The 21456-nt window shown below is 43.1% G+C and overlaps 1 long non-coding RNA gene across 1 annotated transcript in view; it reads right to left on the reverse strand.

Annotated features, from left to right (window-relative positions):
- LOC137528302 (uncharacterized) overlaps nt 1–21198 on the reverse strand; it is a 65417-nt gene extending 44219 nt beyond the window's left edge. The window contains exons 1-2 of the long non-coding RNA XR_011023354.1: nt 20672–21198; nt 811–941 (exon numbers count right to left, since the gene is read on the reverse strand). This is a non-coding gene — a long non-coding RNA (uncharacterized lncRNA). The remainder of the gene's footprint in view (nt 1–810; nt 942–20671) is intronic.
- Between the last annotated feature and the right edge of the window lie 258 nt (nt 21199–21456).

Consider the following 21456-nt stretch of genomic DNA (forward strand, 5'->3'; position numbering starts at 1 on the left):
ATATAACCACGATCACTCTTCATGGGCATCTGTTCTTCCTAAATCCCAGCCGACTGGCAAAATCCCTCAAAGAATAAAAATCAATAATAGTGCAGTAAATTAAGACCAGCTAGACCTCCACCATACCATGAAGTTCCCTGGATCGGGTGGATCACTGGTAACTTCCCCTATGGTTATCATTCCACCACACCATGAGGCAACTATGCTCGATGGGGTCACCCACGTGCCAATATAGATTGCACTCACCAGAACAGGTGGCTGCTCAATCACAAACAGCAGATTAGCATCATAAATGGGTAAAGTCACTTCCTTAAAATACGGTCTGTGCAGGCCAAGAAGAATGATCATGCACATTTTTTTTCTCTCCATGCACAAGTGTATTTGCTCTACTGGGCCTGTGCAAACCATACTCATCCATGCACAGTAGACACGCTCATCCATGGCCAAGCTTGCACTCTGAAGAAATGTATAGTTAGTAAAGTTTGATTGAAAAAAGACATCTGTCCATCAAGTTCATCAAGGAAAATAGATAAATTAGGTACATTTCTGCACTCTCACATATCCCAGTTGGTCCAGGGTCAAATATGTTTAGAGGGACCCAGCGCTGGAATGGTGGGTTGCATGAAGATGTAGGAAGTCTCTGGACAATCCAGAGACTTCCCACTACCAAGGTCAATATCTGCTTTTTATATAACTTCACAATTACTTTAAGGAATTTGTAAACTTTAGAACTTTAAAAGAAATGTGACCTTTTCATATCTTTCCAGATGATTTTTATTATCTTTGAAGCCTTAATGCATCTCAACTCACCATTGTTTTATTTCTCAAAACACATCACAATGCGCCTTTGACTTTATTCAGTTTTCTTTTCCATGCTAGACAAGATTTCTGGAGTTCAAAATTCAGTTCCTTTTTAGTTTCTTCAATTAAAGTTTGATTCCCTGTAATCATAATGTCCTAATATATTAATGTCATTTCAGCTCCCATTGAAATAGTATAATCTGTATAAAAGAGAACAATAGGAGAACATCTCAGAGGTCACCCTGACAATAGATTTGTACCTTCTTCAGCAGAATGAGGTCCTTTTCCGCTACAGGAGGCTTGCTTTGTATCCTTTTTAAAGAAGAAGTAAGCCATATCTGAACTTAAACAAGAAGCACCAACTGCTCTATTTCGTTAAAAATGTATCACAAATTGAATAAATTATTCAGAACTGGAATTTTATTTAAAAACTTAATATTACAAGCAATTACGTGAAAAAAGTTAACTTTATTTTTAGGCTACTAAAGTGGGTTTTTTATGCCGGTAGAAGCCATAAGCTCTCAATATATAGGGACAAATCATGTTATACAGGAATATTTTTGGGATCCCCAATGAGAAGAGTTCAACCACTGCCTTAATGAGGATACCAATTATTCCTAGGAGACACTTTCTGTATGTCATTAACTGACTAGAGCAGCCAAATGCATGTCTCATCCATCTCCTAAGAGGTGTAACATTTGCAAGGTAAAAAGAAATGATTTGCATTAAGCTTGACAGCAGTCATAGATATAATTGAATTTTTACACTGGAGAACTTATTCCTGGTGGAGAGAAATTTACATAATATGATCTAATTAAAATATTTTAAATGTATTTACAAGTGTATAATTATTCTCTGCATGCATGCTGTTTGGATTCGTAGAACTTATCTTGTAGACCTAGAGTTCTTCGTATAAATGGTCTTGGCAGGTTGCTCATAAATGTAATTATGAAGCCCTCTATGTGTAGATCTGTGTCATCGGATGAGCAGAGGAAAGCGTCTATGCTTGAGCTTTCAGCACCGATGTCACCATAGATTTTATTAAATTGGAAGCTGCATTGTTTACTGTCGTGACTTGGGAAAAACATGTGGTTCGCAGCAGTCTAAGATGTTGCTTGTAGCAGCCTCTCAGCAGTACTTTTCTGTCTTAACATCTGTCAGGTTAAATACTAATTCCAGTCACAGGCAGTAGGTCAAGACAATTTGATGCCAAAGCTGGCTGGTGGTTCTGTTGTTGAGAGCAAATATCCAGTCATGGCAAGCATGTGGCGTCCTCTTAAGACTTATGAAAACATTGTTCAATGTTCTGGGAAAGTAATTGCGATTTACTTTTTGTTTCTAAATGATGATAGGCAAAACAGACTAAGTGCCTGTAATCTAGATAGATTCCTACATTACCTGTGATCAAGGTAACATTTACCCACCGTGGGCCTGATCTGATTCACTTTTTCTCTTAATTATGGCAAAACAAATGTAAATGTAAAATATGTGCAAACAAATAATAAGTACGTTTTTTCCGGAGTAAAATGAACCATAAATTACTTTTCTCCTATGTTGCTATCACTTACAGTAGGTAGTAGAAATCTGACAGAAGCAACAGGTTTTGGACTAGTCCATCTCTTCACAGGGGATTCTCAGGGATTTATGTATTTTCAAAAGCACTTAGTGAATGGCAGTTGCTCTGTCCAATTGCTGAAAAACTGTAGCAAGCAGGGAAGTTGGCCAGCATCATTGTTTAAATCCTTTTAAGGGCCAGTGCACACCAAAAACCTCTCTCTAGCAGATCTGCAAAACGCTAGAGGTTTTTGAAGCAGATTTCAGAGCCATTCTAGGCATGTTTAGAGAGATTTTCTAAACATGCCTAGCGTTTTTTGGAGTGTTTTTGTGTAGCAGTTTTCATATATTGTTACAGTAGGGCTGTTGCTGAACAGCTACTGTAACAAAAACGCCTGGAAAACCGCTCTGATCTAGCATTTTTCAGAGCGGATTGAGCTCTTCCTATACTTTACATTGAGGCAGAAATGCATCTGCAAACTGCAAAAATGCTGCAGGAGCCACGTTTGCAGTTTGCTAAAAACATCAAACCGCTGGTGTGCATCATCCCATAGAGATACATTAGCCAAGCGTTTTCACAGGCAGCAGCGGTATTTGAAAAAGCTACCAAAAATGCTTGGTGTGCACCAGCCCTTTGGAAATATACTGTATAAAGAATAAAAGCTTTGCTGAGAATCCCCTATGAAGAGATGGACTAGTCCAAAACCTGTCGCTTCTCTCAGATTTCTACTACCTACTGTAAGTGACAGCAGAGAAGAAAAGTAATTTATGGCTCATTTTACTCTGGAAAAAACATACCGTATTTGTCGCCGTATAAGACGCACTTTTTCTCCCCCAAAAATGGGGAGAAAAAGTCCCTGCGTCTTATATGGCAAAGGCAGGGAATCCCCAACTTCCGAATGCCCGCCAATACGAAGCGCAGACCCGCCGCCATGTTGGGAATTCCCTGCCTTTTTGTCCATTTCCCCCTTGCGTCTCCTGGTCCCCCCCTGTGCAGTAATGTATAGCGGGAGACCTCGGTGCTACCCCCCGCTAGCCTCTTCTCCCTCCCCCTCATCTTTCCTGACCCCCCCTGTGCAGTAATGTATAGCGGGAGACCTCCGCGCTACCCCCCGCTAGCATCCTCTCCCTCCCCCTCGTCTTTCCTGACCCCCCTGTGCAGTAATGTATAGCGGGAGACCTCCGCGCTACCCCCCCCCCCCCCCGCTAGCCTCCTCTCCCTCCCCCTCGTCTTTCCTGGCCCCCCTGTGCAGTAATGTATAGCGGCAGCTTACCTTCCAAGCGCCCGCGGTGGATGCAGACATCGGTCTCCACGCTACTTCTCGCTCTTGTGTCCGGCTTGTACTTATGACATCAGTACAAGCCGGACACAAGAGCGAGAAGTAGCGTGGAGACCGATGTCTGCATCCACCGCGGGCACTTGGAAGGTAAGCTGCCGCTATACATTGCTGCACAGGGGGGCCAGGAAAGACGAGGGGGAGGGAGAGGAGGCTAGGGGGGGGGGTAGCGCGGAGGTCTGACATTGCCGCGGGAGCATTGATTAGATAAGTTGCGGCTATGCACTGCAGCACGGGGGACCAGGAGACACATGGGGGGGCATATTGGAGTGGGGAATATTGGACACACATGGGGCAGACACGCTGGACACACATGGGGCAGACACGCTGGATACACATGGGGCAGTCACGCTGGGCACAAATGGGGCAGACACGCTGGGCACACATGGGGCAGACACGCTGGGCACACATGGGGCAGACGCTGGGCACACATGGGGCAGACACGCTGGGCACACATGGGGCAGACACGCTGGACACACATGGGGCTGACACGCTGGACACATATGGGGCAGACACGCTGGACACACATGGGGCAGACACGCTGGACACACATGGGGCAGACACACTGGACACACATGGGGCAGACATGGGTTACACAGGAGCACACATCAGGACACATGGGGATACACGAGGACACCATTTGGGCTAGAACATGTACAAGACGCTCCTGGAACATGGACGCACCAGGTTTAGTATGTATATCTTTTCCCCCTGGTTTTTGCCCTCTAAACCTGGGTGCGTCTTATATTCCGGAGCGTCTTATACGGCGCGAAATACGGTATGCACCATTGTTTATCTCATTGAACAGAGCGTTATGCTGAGTACACACAAAGGAAATTCCCATCTGTTCGATGAGTAATTTGATAGGAAGTTGCATCCTGTGGTGTAGCAGCAGAGGTTGTGACCCTTGTGCCATAGGGGCCCCGAGGGGACCTTTTTCAGCTGCAGTATTAGCTCTTTATTGGTCCTGTGCTGATAATGATCTTTTCTACAGGTGCTTTGAATAGTAGTAATCATTAAACTGTTCCCCATACTCTTCTTGCACCACTGATACTGTGGTTGACGTTCTCCAGGTTTTGGTAAAACATATGAGTTGTTATGTATATAGCGCTTGTGGGTCCCATTGTAAAACTTACACTGGGGCCCAGAGCTCTGTATCTACTGGTTTCATCGTGTGTACATGTCCAAACTGCTCCCGATCAATAACGGGATGGATTTTACCATGATAACGGAAAATCGATCCAGTTATCGAATGGGAGCAGATCAGACATGACGGAAATAATCAACCAATTTCTGATGATGGGACAGGAAATAGCATTGAGTGAACCCAGCATTAGAAGTTTGGGGATTGTAAAGCTCATTTTGCCAAACTTCCTTTATAGAACACCCATTTCTGCAGTAAAAAAAAAACAAAAAACAAAAAATCCATACAAAAACATTAACCCCTGAGATTTATTTTTTTTTACATCTTTGTTAGGAGTTATCCAGCTTTATACACATAATTTGCTTTCCAGTGAAAACCTGATTTTCACTTTCACCATAACTCTAAGAATGTTTTATGTTCCCATGATGCCAAAACTCCACCCAGAAGCCAATCAGCACAGGAAGGGGCTGAATATGGACTGTGCTGTGCAGAGTGAATTAGGAAGAGTTTTTGCCACATAGAGGAAAAGAGCTGTGCTCTGAATTTCACTGTTGAGATGGACTTTATATTGTGACTAAGGCCTGGCCTGGTGCACACCGAGCGGTTTTTGAAGCGTTCCACAAACCGCTTCCGCCTGTGAAAACACTTGGCTAATGTATTTCAATTGGATAGTGCACACCAGCGGTTTAAGGTTTTTAGCAAACCGCAAGTGTGGGTCCTGCAGCACTTTTGCGGTTTGCAGATGCATTTCTGCCTGTGTAAATGTAATGTAAAGTATAAGAATGTAAAGTATAGGAAAAGCTCAAACTGCTCTGAAAAACGCTAGATCAGAGCTGTTTTCCAGGCATTTTTGTTACATTAGCTGTTCAGTAACAGCCTCACTGTAACAATATTTGTAATCTGCTTCACAAAAACGTTCCAAAAAACGCTAGGCATGTTTAGAAAACATGCCTAGAATCCCTCTGAAATCTGCTTCAAAAACCTCTAGCGTTTTGCAGATCTGCTAGAGGTTTTTGGTGTGCACTGGGCCTCGCTTGTGTTCACAGCTCTGTACTCATGACATCAAACCCTGTAGGGGTAAGAAAAAAGAAAAAAAAAGTCCTTTAGGTGCAAAATAGTGTTATGCTTTGCATAGACGTCATAGTGGTTGTACAGCTATGTGCCCCTTGTTTTTAGACTTTGGGTCAGTAATTCATTGTTTAAATTGTAATTTGCGTCTCATGTGTGTCAAGTTTTTGTTAGTTTGTAATTGCTTTCAATTGTTTGGGGGTTTTGTCTTCAGCATCTGGAACACCGTTTGTTGTGGTTTTTCTATTTGCTTAATTTCAAATGAATATCCCCTCTCTTCTCCTCCCTCCTGTAAAAATGCATGCTGGATAATGTACTGATTAAAGGCACTACCTTTGGCATATAAGAGCAGGGTTTGAATCTTGGCTGGTGCCAGTATCTATTCCGACTCTCTAACACTACATGGTGGCCTAATGAGCACCCTCTTGTCATATGTACATTTGCTTTGTCCCTGTTGTGCTGGTGCCCAATACACATCTGATGCATTTAACAAACACCAGCAATATCAGTCAGAGTGACGGGAAAAGGAGTTGATGGCTGAGCTCGCTGCTGGCTTGGGACAGCTGAGCTTTCTATTAACCACGTGCTTTATGCCAAAATACCAAAACAGACAGACCAAATTAAGCCACTGCAGATGAGATGGGTGCAAATGCAAGCAACAGCTGGAGAAGGCCAGCTTTAACACTTCTGAGTGTGCTCTACAAAAACTATAGAACCATGGCAAGTACCAGCAGGGCCTGCACTCCCATAGAGGCAAACGGGGCATTTGCCCCGGGGCTCCCGACCTCTACAGAGGCCCTGCTGAATACTGCCTGCTCCCCCGCTCGCTCTGCTCCCCGGGGCCCTTCTAACAAGCAGCAGCAATTACTAACCTCTTCCAGTGGGCAGCACAGTCCGGGCACTCTTGCCATGTTGTCCTCCACCTCCTCTTAAAAATAACGCACGCCGGATCATAGAGGAGGTGGAGGAAAACATGGCAAGAGTGAACGGACTGTGCCGTCCGCCGGAAGAGGTGAGTAATTGCTGCTGCAGCTCGTTAGCAGGGGCCCAGGGCCCCCGAGCCCCTTACGCTGGCCCTGAGTACCAGTATAGTGAATAACTCAGATTGGTTCCTCATTATCATTTGTATATAAAAGCCAGAAGACAGGGATTGTTAGGAACTCAGTAAAGATGAAATGTAAATCCCTCAATACAACTAATATTCAATAAAACTAATTTGAAAACACAATATTACCATTTACCAAAGAAATTTACTATAAATCAGCATTTATTTTTTTTTACTACAAAACAGAATTTTTTCACACAAAAACACCAAAAAGCAAAACAATTAAAAAGAAAATAAAGAAACACAAACTGAACTAATCTTCTTTCCTCTGAAATACCTTATATGGTACTCCTAAGTACTATACACATTTTGCTAATGAGAACAAAACTAATCTCGGATTTCCACCGCGATCACGGCCGTAACTGAATTCCGAATACTTGCAATCCCGGAATTTCCGTGGCCGGTTTCCGTGATCCATAATCGATCACGAATTCGGATTCGGCAGTCGAATAGTGGAAAAATGCTAACAAATCACGGCAATTCCATGATCACGGAAATTATCCGGGCACCGCTGGACTTAAGCCAGCACCTATCCAGTAAGGAGTCCTTAGGCAACACTCACTAACACTGCAGGGTATCCTATTGAGCGTGCCCTTAGCGGCTGTAGCTCTCAAGCACTTTGAGTCTGACAGAAGAAAAAGCGTTATACAAATGTTAGCATTATTATTAATTTAAACCCCTTGTAGACCCTTTTCTAGGCTCCTCATTATACCTTATGTAGTCATTTCAGATCAGTCAAAGCTCATTAAGGTTGTTTTCTGTGTAAACACGTATTACAAAGCTACCAAAGAAGTATTGTGTGAACTGTTTTGAAAACTGTCAGCTGAGTGTATAGCTTAGTATTGTTTTCAACCACTCTGCTTTCTGAGAAGATGTTTATAAAAAAAGTAACAGCACAAATGGAAATCCATCTGTCAGTTCAGAGACATGGCATTCATGACCTGTTCCTGTTACACTTCACAAAGCAGCACGGTACAGGAATAGCACTACTTTGAATTCAGTGAACTTCTGAAAGAAGCTAGCAAATGAAATGGACATACAAAATTCTTGGACCAAATTTTACACCTGCACCTCTAATAGATTATTTTTTTTGGTGGGGGAAAGTAAAATATGCTATTTTATTTATTTTATCTTCAATCAATGTGCGTGCTAGTATTAACAAATCATTTACAGAAATCAGGATTCAGAACTAAAGTAAATTTAAATAAATACTGTAATCGAAGTGATTGAAGTCATATCTGGGAAATCAAATAAATGCATGGTAGTGGATGTTATTTATATATCGAATCAGACAGTAAATTCCTTAGCCTGTTATTGTTCTTAAAGGACACCCAAGGTGAGAATAAACGAATGAAACAAACAATTGTATCTATCCTCCTTCTCCTAAAAAATGACTTTTTAAGATATTCCACGGTTTTAATTTATATTTAAATCTACTTTGTGTAGTATGGATAATGAATAGAACATTAGCAGCAAAGAAAAGAGTGCATTTTATTTTTAGTTATATTCCTTTTTTTATTTTAATAATAATGCATCCTTCTGTCACAGTTGCAGTTTTAAAAAAAAACACACTGGCTCATCTGCAATTAACGTTTGGAGAGGATTTAACCCGTGGTTCATTGCCTTGGAAGACGCTCCAGCGGAGCGAAATGGCCAGCAGGCAAGGTTAGTGCCCTACACCCACCACCATCCGTGTGAAGGTACCGCCAGGTACAAGTGTGACTTATGCCGCACATGTTTTATGTGATGAAAGCCTGAACATCAGTCCCGGACTCTCCTCTTTTTTCCACCTTGTATCAGTCTAGCACTATGAGTCCTGAAGCACGCTACAAACCAGTGAGTCCTCACACATGGCAAAATAGTCCATACTGGGATCCCCACATGGTAGTGCCGGTGCTTTTGCATCTCTATCTACATACTACATACTAATGTTCCATTTCTTACCTGTACTACACATATAATTATCTCATAAGTTTATTTTTGCTTCAGGTTTGTTTTAAACAGAATTCTGGCAAGATAATTGAAAGGTGATTGCTTGATACTTTTCTCATGTACATCACCTGATAGGACCACAGGCAGATTAACACACTCTATACATTTTGCAATCAAAGATGGAAATATTCTGTAGATTTTTGCAAAGGCAAGACCTGGAGTTGACAGTGGCTCATATTATTAGAATCTCAATGCAAAGCCTATAATAAAATACGTCAGCAAAAGCTATCAGGCCAATTTGATGTGACCTTTAAGGTGCACCATATGATTACTCAATGGAAGTGAAGAACAGATTTTAGAGATTACAGAGACAGAGAGAGTACAGAGAATTCCTCACTATACGTTTGAGGCATTGTGCAGAAATTGACAAATACCAATATATTACAAAAAGAAAAGCAAACTATGATGGCAGAGTGGCTGTCTGTCAAACGCTTTAAAAAGTTGCTGAGAAAAGAAAGGAAGCTGAAGACTATGGAGGAAATTACACAGCCGAATGAAGAATTCAAAAAAACAGCATGCAGAGACAAGTAGGCACACTTAAATGAGCAGTGTAAGAAATTGAAATGTGACAACAGAGTGGGAGAGGGGAGATTGGAGAGATCGAGGGAACCTTGCATGCATGAGTCGAAATGGTAAATGATATGGATTTAAAGGGAAATTCCAACTTCCAACTTGAAAAATAAGCAATCCATTTCAGCTCTACAATTTTGCTAGGGTTAGTGCTACATGTTATTTCAAACTGCTTTAATCATGAGCACAAATTTCTACAGCCTCCCCGCAATTATTATAACATAAACTGTTAGGATCTTGAGTGTTCATGTTACTGCAATTCTCTCAGTTACAGTAGGTGGGGGTGCAAAAACAAAAAAACTTGTTTTGTGCAAGTGGATTACGCATGCAAAAGAGGATGTTACTGGGCTGTTCATACTGAAACACAGTGCACAGATATACTGTAGATGAGATCTGAAATTTGATTGAAAGTGTACCTAAGACAAGAAGTGTCTCAGGTACCATACTTACATGGAGCTTCCTTAAAGAGACTCTGTAACAAAATGTTCAGCCTTATTTCTTCTATCCTATAAGTTCCTATACCTATTCTAATGTGGTCTGTCTTACTGCAGCCTTTCCTAGTTGCACAGTGGCTGTATTATATCTGTTATATAATCTAATCTTCTTTCCTTTGTCAGCTTTGTCGGCTCAAGCAGGAATGTGCTGCTCTGCTGTGATAGGTAAAAGTTATACACAGCCTCTCCATGCCCCCTCCAGGCTCTGTATGAGTCACAGACTGAGCTTCTCTCAGCCTATCACATGCTGGTTAACAGCTATGTTTTTTGTTCGTAAACACTGCCTAAAACTGGCAATTACAAGCTAGGATTGCAGCAAGGAGTGTCAGAAACAGCAAAAAGGGGCCCAGGAGAACATAATGAGTAGAATGGTATGCTTTTTATTGTAAGAATTTTAGAGTACAGATTCTCTTTAAGCCTCCTTAAAGAGGACCTCCAGAGTCAAAACGAAAATCCGGCAGACTGCAAGTAAGTTATATTTACCCAAAAAGTCTTGTCCTACGATTCCATCCCAAAGTCCCATCATCACCTGATTTCCAGCGCTTGGCCCTGCCTCCTCTCTCTCTGCAGAGAAAAACGGCAAGCTATTTACTACAGTACAGAAAATAGCTTGGCGTTTTTTTTTCTGCAGAGAGAGAGGAGGCGAGGCCAGGCGCAAGAAGTCAGGTGATGCAGGGACTACAGGACGGCATCATGGGACAAGACTTCTCAGGTAAATATAACTTACTTTTAATTGCAGGCTGCAGGATTTTTGTTTTGACTCTGGAGGTCATCTTTAAGGCCATTTGTCCCTCGCCGTCTCCCCCGATGGCCCTGGTGTCCTGCAATTCAGCCCGTAAACCTGGCCAAGTTGCGCTTCATTGCGCATGCGCTGGTCCGGCACATACTCCTGTCTCGCTCCTGCGGCTGGTAGCGCTCTGCGCTCTCATATGTATCTGGTCACATGACACCCAGTTTCAGGTGAGGCTGTATCGTGGAGCTGCATGACCCGAATGTCGATGTATGCAATTACCGTATGTGATGGACGTGACATGAGCACCATCCAGGGATTTCTGACATGATAGGATGGAGGACCATCAGAGTATTTACTAAAATGTAAGGACATTATCAGTAATCTCAAGCAGTATCCAAATGTAAAAGGTATGTAGTGATGTGCTTAAAGCAATTGTGATTTCTTAATGTTAGAGGCAATCAATTTTACTGTTCCAGGACACTTGAAATAGTATAAATGTCCCATATTTTCCCATATAATAGAAAGCATTTGGCATATCCAAAGTAAACATGGGAAAATGATGACTGCAGAGCCATTCATTTAGATGTAGGGAAGAGCTAGATCTCTGTCTGATCTTATTTTGGATAACATTTTGGCCCCTTTTACACTAGCACACTGATCCACCCAGTGTTACGCTTCCCAACCACATCCACACTGCAAGGACCATGCAAGTCTGTGGAGACTTGCACATTTCACGAAATGTGATGTGGTGTGCTGGAAGTATCCAAATTGGCCCATTCCCAATGCAAAATATATAGCGTGTTGCTTCATGATCTGTACCTACCGTACAGATTATGCAGCATTGTAAGTCAAAGGCCAAGTGTGAATGACGGGAGTGTGGTGCAAAGTGGCACACATGCATGACCCGACGGGAATCCCAGTAACATACTTCCTGCCCAGAAGGAAGTATGTCATTGAGTGGGGGCTGGGTTATGCATATGACCTTGTCAATGCATCGTGGTGCAGGGTTATATGAATACGGATTTCCATGGTGTGGTGATGTGGCACCAGGATCACCGTCCGTGTGATCACCACAATGCTTAGGTTAAACTCCCCTAAAGACCAGGCCATTTTCTGTAAATAGGCCACTGAAGCTTTAAAGGACGTCATCGGACGTCCGCCGGGCTGTACTGCGCATGCGCAGAACTACTGCGCCTGCGCAGTACTGCCCGGGGGACGTCCGATGACGTCAGCGCGCCGGCGTGGGACGCAGAAGTGCCAGGAAATGGAGCGCAGAAGAGCCCGACCTGGCAGCCGGCCTGGCCAGGTCGGGTCGGGCACCGGAGACCACCGGGAGCCTGCGGAGCGGCGGCGAGGGCACCTCCTGCCTGCCACGGGCTGGAGGAAGCCCCAGGTAAGTGGAAATTTATTTTTATTTTTTTAATCCCCTCCCTGAACCTTCCCTTTAAGGCCTAGCTGCAGGGCCACACAACTCAACACATAAGTGATTCTCCCTCTTTTCTCCCCACCAACAGAGCTCTCTGTTGGTGGGATCTGATCACTCCCCCAATGTTTATTTATTTATTTTATAAATATTTTTCTGTTTATCTTTCTAATAAATGTCTTATTTTTTTCATTTACAAATCCCTCCCTCCCCTAGCCAGCCTATGACAGCGATCGGCTGTCATAGGAGAGCTGATTGCTCTCTTGCCACCCAGGGGAACAGCTGTGACACACGGCTGCCCTCAGTACAGCGCTGTACAGGTATATTAGATGACGGTTTTGCCGTCTAACAGTTTCCGAGCTGCGATCGCCCCTGGGAGAATGAATGCAGAGCGGAGCCTTCCAAGCGGAGATGCACGCACATCGGCGCACGCGATCTCCTGCTAGCCCCATTGGCAGCCGTTCACGCCAATCGGCGTGGAGAGGTCCTGGGACTGCCACCGCAATCATGCCACTAGGCGTTGAGCAGTAGGTAATTAGTTTTAAAGAGAGCAAGGTTTAGAGATGTTTGTTACCGAACACCAAAATGTTTTGTGCATGGCTGGTGCAGTTTTTTGAAAAGTATACAATAATTAGGGCATGATATTCATTTTCAGAATGGTAAGAGTAATCCTTTTTTTTTTCAGATCTGTTTCAATTTGTTCTGATAACGGTATGAAATTTAGAAATGTAAATGTAATTTAAAACAAAACAGATTATTTATCTACTTTAATTATACATAACAAATATGTTATATGATCTGACATCCATATATAAATGAAAATTTTATTGAATTAACTGCACTAAGTAAGGGGGCAGAGTTAAGAATTTCAAATATAGAATTATTTTCTTTGATTTCAAATGCTTCTAATTTCTAAAAAAAATGTTAGGCATGGTAATTAGTGTAAAAGTGATACAAAGAATAACTTTGGCGCACATTACCTTTTTTGCATTTTTCTTTGAATATAAACAATCTGCCTAAGAGCGATATGTGAGGTTTCATATAATCAAAATATAATCAACGCCCCTACCTAGTGCTATTTCGGATGATTTTTAAAATGTTGCGCTATTGTAAGATATAATGGAGCCGATTCACAAAGCTTTTCTGTTGAATTCTCACCTTAGACTTGGTTGACAGTGGTCAGTTACATATCGCATGCATTACAATGACTGAACTGCAATGGAGACTGGCCATAGACTTTAATACAAAGCTTGCATTCAGCGAGTTAGAATAACATGATCTGTTACCGGGGCAAACCTAGGATTTGCCATGCACAATACAGTATAATAATACATCATGCTGGGTACATATAATGCAATTTCCCGTCCGACTCACAGGATCTGACAATTATTTCCTAAATGTTCGATCTGCTCTCAATCGACAACGGGATAGATCAGGGACAGTTTGGATACAGATAATAATGAGGACAGCCGACATTGGTAATGATGAAGGGGAAAGTGAAGCATTCACCCAGCAGGGGCACCTGACTGTTAAGTTACCCAGAGCTGTAGCAGGGAAAGAAAGGGGGCAGTGCTGTGAGCAGCAGGATGACTGCAGATATTCTGGTGTCTCAACTTGTGCCTGTCTACAGACACTGCACCAGCCCTGGTCTGAGGGGGGATTCTGGGCAGCTGTAATCCCCCCCACCTGCATTTCCTATGTGTATGTTAAGTTCCCCAGAGCTGCTCCATGCTCTGTACACATGCTGCTGCTACATCAGAAGTCAACTGTAGCAGGGAAAGAAAGGGGGCAGTGCTGTGAGCAGCATGATGCCTGCAGATATTCTGGTGTCTCAACTTGTGCTTGTCCCCAGACACTGCACTGGCACTGATCTGAGGGGGGATTCTGGGCAGCTATAACCCCCCCCCCCCCCCCCGTTTTTGCCTATGGTTACTGTGAACAGGCCCATAGAATTGTATAGGCAGTTAATTGACATGCAGACTTATTCTGCAACACAGCTGACCACTGTTAGCAGGGCCTTACTTATTAACTTACACTGTATCTCTTCTTAAATTGCTTAACTCATGATTTATCTCTTGTTACCTAACTTAAAGAGGAACTCCAGTGAAAATAATGTAATTAAAAGGTGCTTCATTTTTACAATAATTATGTATAAATGATTTAGTCAGTGTTTGCCCATTGTAAAATCTTTTAAATCCCTGATTTACATTCTGACATTTATTACATAGTGACATTTTTACTGTTGGCAGGTGATGTAGGTGCTGCATGCTTTTTTGGCAGTTGGAAACAGCTGTAAACAGCTATTTCCCACAATGCAACAATTTTCACAGACAGGAAACTGCCAGGAGTACCACGGTCCTCAGAGTTTCTTGTGGGAGAAGTTTCACCACAATATCAGTCATACATCGCCCCCTGATGGTCTGTTTGTGAAAAGGAATAGATTTCTCATGTAAAAGGGGCTATCAGGTACTGATTGGGAAAAGTTCAATTCTTGGTCAGAATTTCTCTTTAACTCAAGTAACTTAAATACCTTTTAGGAGGCAGGTTGTATGCATGCATGCAAAAAAAAAGGTGTGGGGAAATGTGAGTGCCAGGTTATACCAATAGTAGAATATTGGTAATGTTATCAACATTCTACGAATGCCTTCCATAACCCTTCACACCTCTCACACTAGGCCTCCACCAACTATGCCTAACACTACAATCCCCCACCTACTCCTAACACTAAACTGTCCTATGCCTAACACAATGTTAACCTGTTACAACTTACCACAAACTGGACATATATACGTGACCAGTTTGTGGTGCAATCTGGCAAACAGGACATACAGATGTGTCCTGGTGGAACTTACTCTGCAGTGACTGGTGAACTGGAACATGTGTTCCCTGAGCCAAAGTGCCTGCGTATAAATAATCATGGCTTCCTTAGAAGCCATATTCATTCATTAAAATGAGTGTAGAATGTAAACATAAAAAAAATTCACACACTTCCTGAGAACACAGGATAAAGGGTGTAGTACCATCTAGTGGACAAAAAGTAAAATTAAAATACAAGTATAGTACAAAAAATCCCCTATAGTTATTAGCCACTACAGCATTTAAAAAAACCCATAAATAGTTACCTTGGGGCCTCAGCTTTTTTGATCTGTATGTCAAGAGGGTATATTACTGTTACTTTTGAAAATAAGGGATTGTAATTATTAATAGTGTAAAGTGAGAAAACAAAGAATGTTGTGATAACAAGGACAAATGGGCAAATATTAAATGTGGATTATATCTACAATAGCGTTGTTTTTTTTTTTTAACTATAGGGGATTGAATTTTGAGCAATAGTGTATTTGGCTCTTGGTGGGAAGTGTAAAATAGCCTGTGATGTTAAGAGGTGAAAACCAATGTGGGGCTCTGCTACATAATAGGCAAACCCCAGGCACCCAGATATTTACACCCACACTTCATCTGCCAAACTCCTTGCACAGTAACTAACCTCTCTGCTGATATCAAGGGTTTGTCTACATAGTAGTGAAACCCCTGCTGTCACTGACAAAACTCTGCTGTTATTTAGAGTCCAGCTTTGATACAGCAAAATACTGAACCACGGCCACTATTTCCACCACTATTTGGAGCACCTGAGAAGATGGGTGTGGTAGCACTGCAATACCTTTGTGTTTGCTAAAACAACACTTTGGGGTTAATTCACTATAACAAATAGCGTGCCTTATCAGAGTTAACATGCCTTATCAGAGTAGCATAGCGAGAGCTACAAACGTATGCCTTTTGACACAGTAGATCATTCTTTACTCCTCCAGTCTCTCCAGTCCATGGGCATTCACGACCTTGCCCTGACCTGGCTTTCATCCTACCTCTCCAACCGCTCCTTCACAACCTCCTTCAATGAGTCCTCATCCACCCCCAAAGACCTCTCGGTAGGAGTCCCCCAAGGCTCGGTCCTTGGCCCCCTACTGTTCTCCATATACACATCCTCCATTGGCAAGGTTATCTCCTCCATGGGTTTTAACTATCATCTGTATGCTGATGACACCCAGATCTACCTCCACACCCCTGACACATCCCCCACTACCATGGACAAGGTCTCCTCCTGCCTATCAGCCATCTCCTCCTGGATGTCCGCTAGGTTTGTGAAACGAAATCTAAACAAAACGGAATTTATGATCTTCCCACTCTGGCCATCCCTGAACCTCCCAGATGTGCATGTCACTGTTAACCACACTACCATTCGCCCTACCTCTCAAGCCTGCTGTCTGGGTGTCATCCTGGACTCTGCACTCTCCTTCACTCCCCACATCCAAAACGTCACAAAGTCCTGCAACTTCCACCTTCGTAACATCTGCAAGACCCGCCCTTTCCTGACCTCTGCCACCACCAAACTCCTCATCCATGCTTTCATAATTTCCCGCCTTAACAACTGCAATGCCCTTCTGTCTGGTCTTCCTATGACCCGAATAGCCCCACTGCAGTCCATCATTAATGCGGAAGCCAGAATTATCCACTCCTCCCATCGCTCCACCATGGTGGCTTCCCTCCGTGAATCCCTCCACTGGCTTCCTATCCAGTCAATGACAAGAGCTCCACTCGTCCTGCTCTGAGCTCCTAAGGGTCCAATCACTTTAAAGGACATAATCCCCGCAATTTGATTGGCCCAATAGGCTGCCTGCCAAGTTTCCTGTCAAGTGACAGGCAGCCTATTGGGCCAATGAAAGTGCGGGGATAATGTCCTTTAAAGTGATTGGACCCGCAGGGGCTCAGGGCAGGACAAGTGGAGCTCTTGTCATTGCCAATTATCAAGCATAAGTTCATAGCTTTCACTATGCTACTCTGATAATGTGTGTTAACTCTGATAAGGCATGTTAACTTTGATAATGTGTGTTAACTCTGATAAGGCACACTATTTGTTATTGTGAAGCAACCCCTTTGCGTGTTGTGCCTTTATGAAAAATTGTGCTGCTCCTGTTTGCAGAGAATCACATCAGGAATCATTTGGCAAGTGTAGAAAGTCAAAGTTAGCTGCAGACAGAGAAGGGAAGTGAATTTTCATAACAAAAAAAATAATAATTAACCACTTACGGGTTTCGGGTGGTTTGGATGATCTGTGCTGCGGGGGCTCTTCAGCCCGCAGCACAGATCAGATAGCAGGCAGGCTGATCAGACTTCCCCCCTTTTTTCCCCACTAGGGGGATGTCCTGCTGGGGGGGGGGGTCTGATTGCCACCGCGCTGCTGTGCCTAGCAAGGGGGGGGCTCCTCAAAGCCCCCCTCCGCAGCACTATTCCTCCCTCTGCCTCCTTCCCTCCCCTCTTTGTTATGGGCTGCGCAGGACGGAAATCCGTCCTGCGCCGCCTCAGATAGGCTTCAGCCTATCAGATGTCAGAGATCCCCGGCCAATCAGGGGCTGGGGATCGCCGTTCTCCGCAGCGCCGTATGTATGTAAATAGCGGGGAAGATCTTCCCCGCGTGTTTACATTTACCCTGCGAGCCGCGATCGGAGGCTCGCAGGGTGTTCGCGGAGACACCCTCCGTGAACTGACATGGAACGGCTGCTCATACGAGCGGCCGTTTCCATGGAAACCACTTCAGGATTCAGGGGCGTACGCAGAATCCTGAAGTGGTTAAATATATGCTATATTGTTTGTTTATATATATATATATATATATATATATATATATATATATATATATATATATATATATATATATATATATATATATATATATATATATATGTCACCTAGTAAAATGGCAATTATACTGATTGTGTTTTCCAAATAAATAATTTTTCAATGGAAAAAAAGGATTAATCGAAACATGCATGAAAGGTTTTAAAATATCAGCTGTGGTTCTATGCCTCCTTTATATTATGGATGACTTTATATAGGAAAACAGAACACAGCAGAGAAGTTCAGCTAATGAGATATACCTTGCAGGATGCTATAGAACATCTCAACAGAGGAAACTACAGAGAGCTGCTATTATTAAAGCGTATGGCAGAATGGATTATTAAAGCCCTTGTTACTGGTCCCCTGTGTTTCTCTGATAATTCAGTTTTGGTAGGTTTTTCCTTATTTTCATAGTATTTATGGTACATACTGTAAGGAAAAAAAAATTCTAGTAGTCTAGATTTAACTGTACATATGCTTCTAGATGACAACTTGAAACATTTCTGCTATGATATCCATAACCTATTTGTTTTCTCCAAATTAGCAGTATAAAAAAACACACTTATATTCGATGTGAAAACTATTTTTTTTTTATTTATTTTTTTTTTATGTATTTTTTTTAGATGTTGGCCTTCAGTACAATAGTGATTAAAGCTGGGCTTATGCCTCCTGCAAAGGGGTGGAGCCATGGCTAACCTTCCAATCAACTAAATCAACTTTCCAGTCAGTAATTGACTGGATGGGAACACCATATTAATGTACACATTTGTGTGGTGAAAAAGCCTGACTCCCCGGCTATGACTGTAGTAGGAAATGAAAACAGAGTGGCAAAAAGAAAGGCATGGTTAACAGAAAGCATAATAAGTCCCGTTTGCAGTTTGCCACAAGCCATGTGGGGGACACAGCAACCATGTGGAAGAAGGTGCTCTGGTCAGATGAGACCAAAATGGAACTTTTTGGCCAAAATGCAAAACGCTATGTGTGGCAGAAAACTAACACTGCACATCACTCTGAACACACCATCCCCACTGTCAAATATGGTGGTTGCAGCATCATGCTCGGGGGGTGCATCTCTTCAGTAGGGACAGGGAAGCTGGTCAGAGTTGATGGGAAGATGGATGGAGCCAAATACAGGGCAAACTTGGAAGAAAACCTCTTGGAGACTGCAAAAGACTTGAGACTGGGGCAGAGGTTCACCTTCCAGCAGGACAATGACCCTAAACATAAAGCCAGGGCAACAATGGAATGGTTTAACCACTTGCCGACCGCGCACTCATACCGCGCGTCGGCAAAGTGGCAGCTGCAGGACCAGCGACGCAGTATTGTGTCGCCAGCTGCAGGCTGATTAATCAGGAAGCAGCTTCCTGTCAATTCACGGCGGGGGGCTCCGTGAATAGCCTGCGGGCCGCCGATGGTGGCTCGCAGGCTAAATGTAAACACAAGCGGAAATAATCCGCTTTGTTTACATTGTACGGCGCTGCTGCGCAGCAGCGCCGTAAGGCAGATCGGCGATCCCCGGCCAATCAGCGGCCGGGGATCGCCGCCATGTGACAGGGGACGTCCTGTCACTGGCTGCACAGGACGGATAGCGTCCTGTGCAGCCCGGAACACCAGGGGGGCCAGGTAGGAGAGGGAGGGGGGGGGATTTCGCCGCGGAGGGGGGCTTTGAGGTGCCCCCCCCCCGCAACACCGGCAGGCAGGAGCGATCAGACCCCCCCAGCACATCATCCCCATAGTGGGGGAAAAAGGGGGGCGATCTGATCGCTCTGGATGCACCCTGATCTGTGCTGGGGGCTGTAGAGCCCACCCAGCACAGATCACAAATAACAGCGCTGGTCCTTAAGGGGGGGTAAAGGGTGGGTCCTCAAGTGGTTAAAACAAAACATATCTATGTGTTAGAATGGCCCAGTCAAAGTCCAGATCTAAATCCAATCGAGAATCTGTGGCAAGATCTGAAAACTGCTGTTCATAACGCTGTCCATCTAATCTGACTGAACTGGAGCTGTTTAGCAAAGAAGAATGGGCAAGGATTTCAGTCTCTAGATGTGCAAAGCTGGTAGAGACATACTCTAAAAAGACTGGCAGCTGTAATTGCAGCAAAAGGTGGTTCTACAAAGTATTGACTCAGGGGGCTGAATAATTATGCACACTCCACTTTGCAGTTATTTATTTTTAAAAAATGTTCTCACATGTACACCACTTTGTATTGGTCTTTCACATGGAATTCCAATAAAATTGATGCATATTTGTGGCAGTAATGTGACAAAATGTGGAAAACTTCAAGGGGGCCGAATACTTTTGCAACCCACTATATATATATATATATATATATATATATATATATATATATATATATATATATATATATGAGAGAGAGATAGATAGATAGTTAGACAGGTATGATATATTCCCCCTTTCATTTTACTTGCATCTTGAACAAAAAAGCCTGCGAGATGGACTTTATAGCTCTATAAAATTAATAAACCACAGGTGTGGTATAAACCATAAGGGGCTTGGCTTTGTCAGTATTCATTCTTGACCATTTTGTTGACAAGCCTGGTTCACATGAATAAATGTGTGACATATAAAAAGGCATGACAAATAGCTGTGGCTGCAGGCAGGGCCGGATTTCTACTTTTTGGCGCCCAAGGCCCGCTGTCATCATCCGCCCCCCCCCTCCCCCCCAACAGCATCCTTACCAACCACACACAAAAACTTTTTCCCCCCTGCAAACACAAACCTTTAACTGAAGCTACTGTAGAAATCATATTACATCTCACCATTTCAGCACTGGGTCCCTCTCTGGTCAAATGGGTTTCTGCAGTGTTCGAGCTTGGCTGTAGGTGAGTGTGTCCATACTGGGCATGTACAAGTAAAGTTGGCGCATTCTCAGTAGAACTAAGTAGTAAAAATGTTTCTGTACCGTGTTAGCCAAACAATATATGTAGGTAGAAAAAACCAAAGTCTTGTAAAAGTAATACCTTTTAATGGCTAACTGATAAAGTTAAATAATGCAAGCTTTCTGGGATCTAGTCCCCTTCTTCAGGCATATTTCTAGATGTTAGCTGTAGTAAAACACTGATGCAGGGAAGCTGCATGAAGATGGCAGTTGTACTGGTTGCTGTTTAGCAGTTAGATGTCATGTGATCAGCAGGCTGGAGCCAGTGAGCTTATGCAAGCAAACATGAAATCTAGCAGGTTTCTGAAGATAGTGAAGCCAAGTCAATCATGTTACATAAGGAGTCATGAATCCCATTCCACAATTTAAACCTTCTGTTAATGTCTTGAACATTTTCATAAATTTGTACTCAGAAATCTTTCTTGCTTGTTCATTTTTGAAGTTACCTTTAAGAATAAATACTTTTAGATCTTGCATGGGGACACTAACAGAAAAGATATCTGGCTGGGTAGAAAACATCCTTAAACCCATGGTAAGGAATACAGCCAGCTACATCCAGGACACCACTGACCTTCTTAACAAATTGACTGCCATGGGTCCAATCCCAGAGGGTGCTATCCTGGCTACAATGGATGTTGAATCCCTTTATACCAACATTCCACACGA

Source organism: Hyperolius riggenbachi, chromosome 8, assembly GCF_040937935.1.
Source record: "Hyperolius riggenbachi isolate aHypRig1 chromosome 8, aHypRig1.pri, whole genome shotgun sequence".
Taxonomy (NCBI): Eukaryota; Metazoa; Chordata; class Amphibia; order Anura; family Hyperoliidae; genus Hyperolius; species Hyperolius riggenbachi.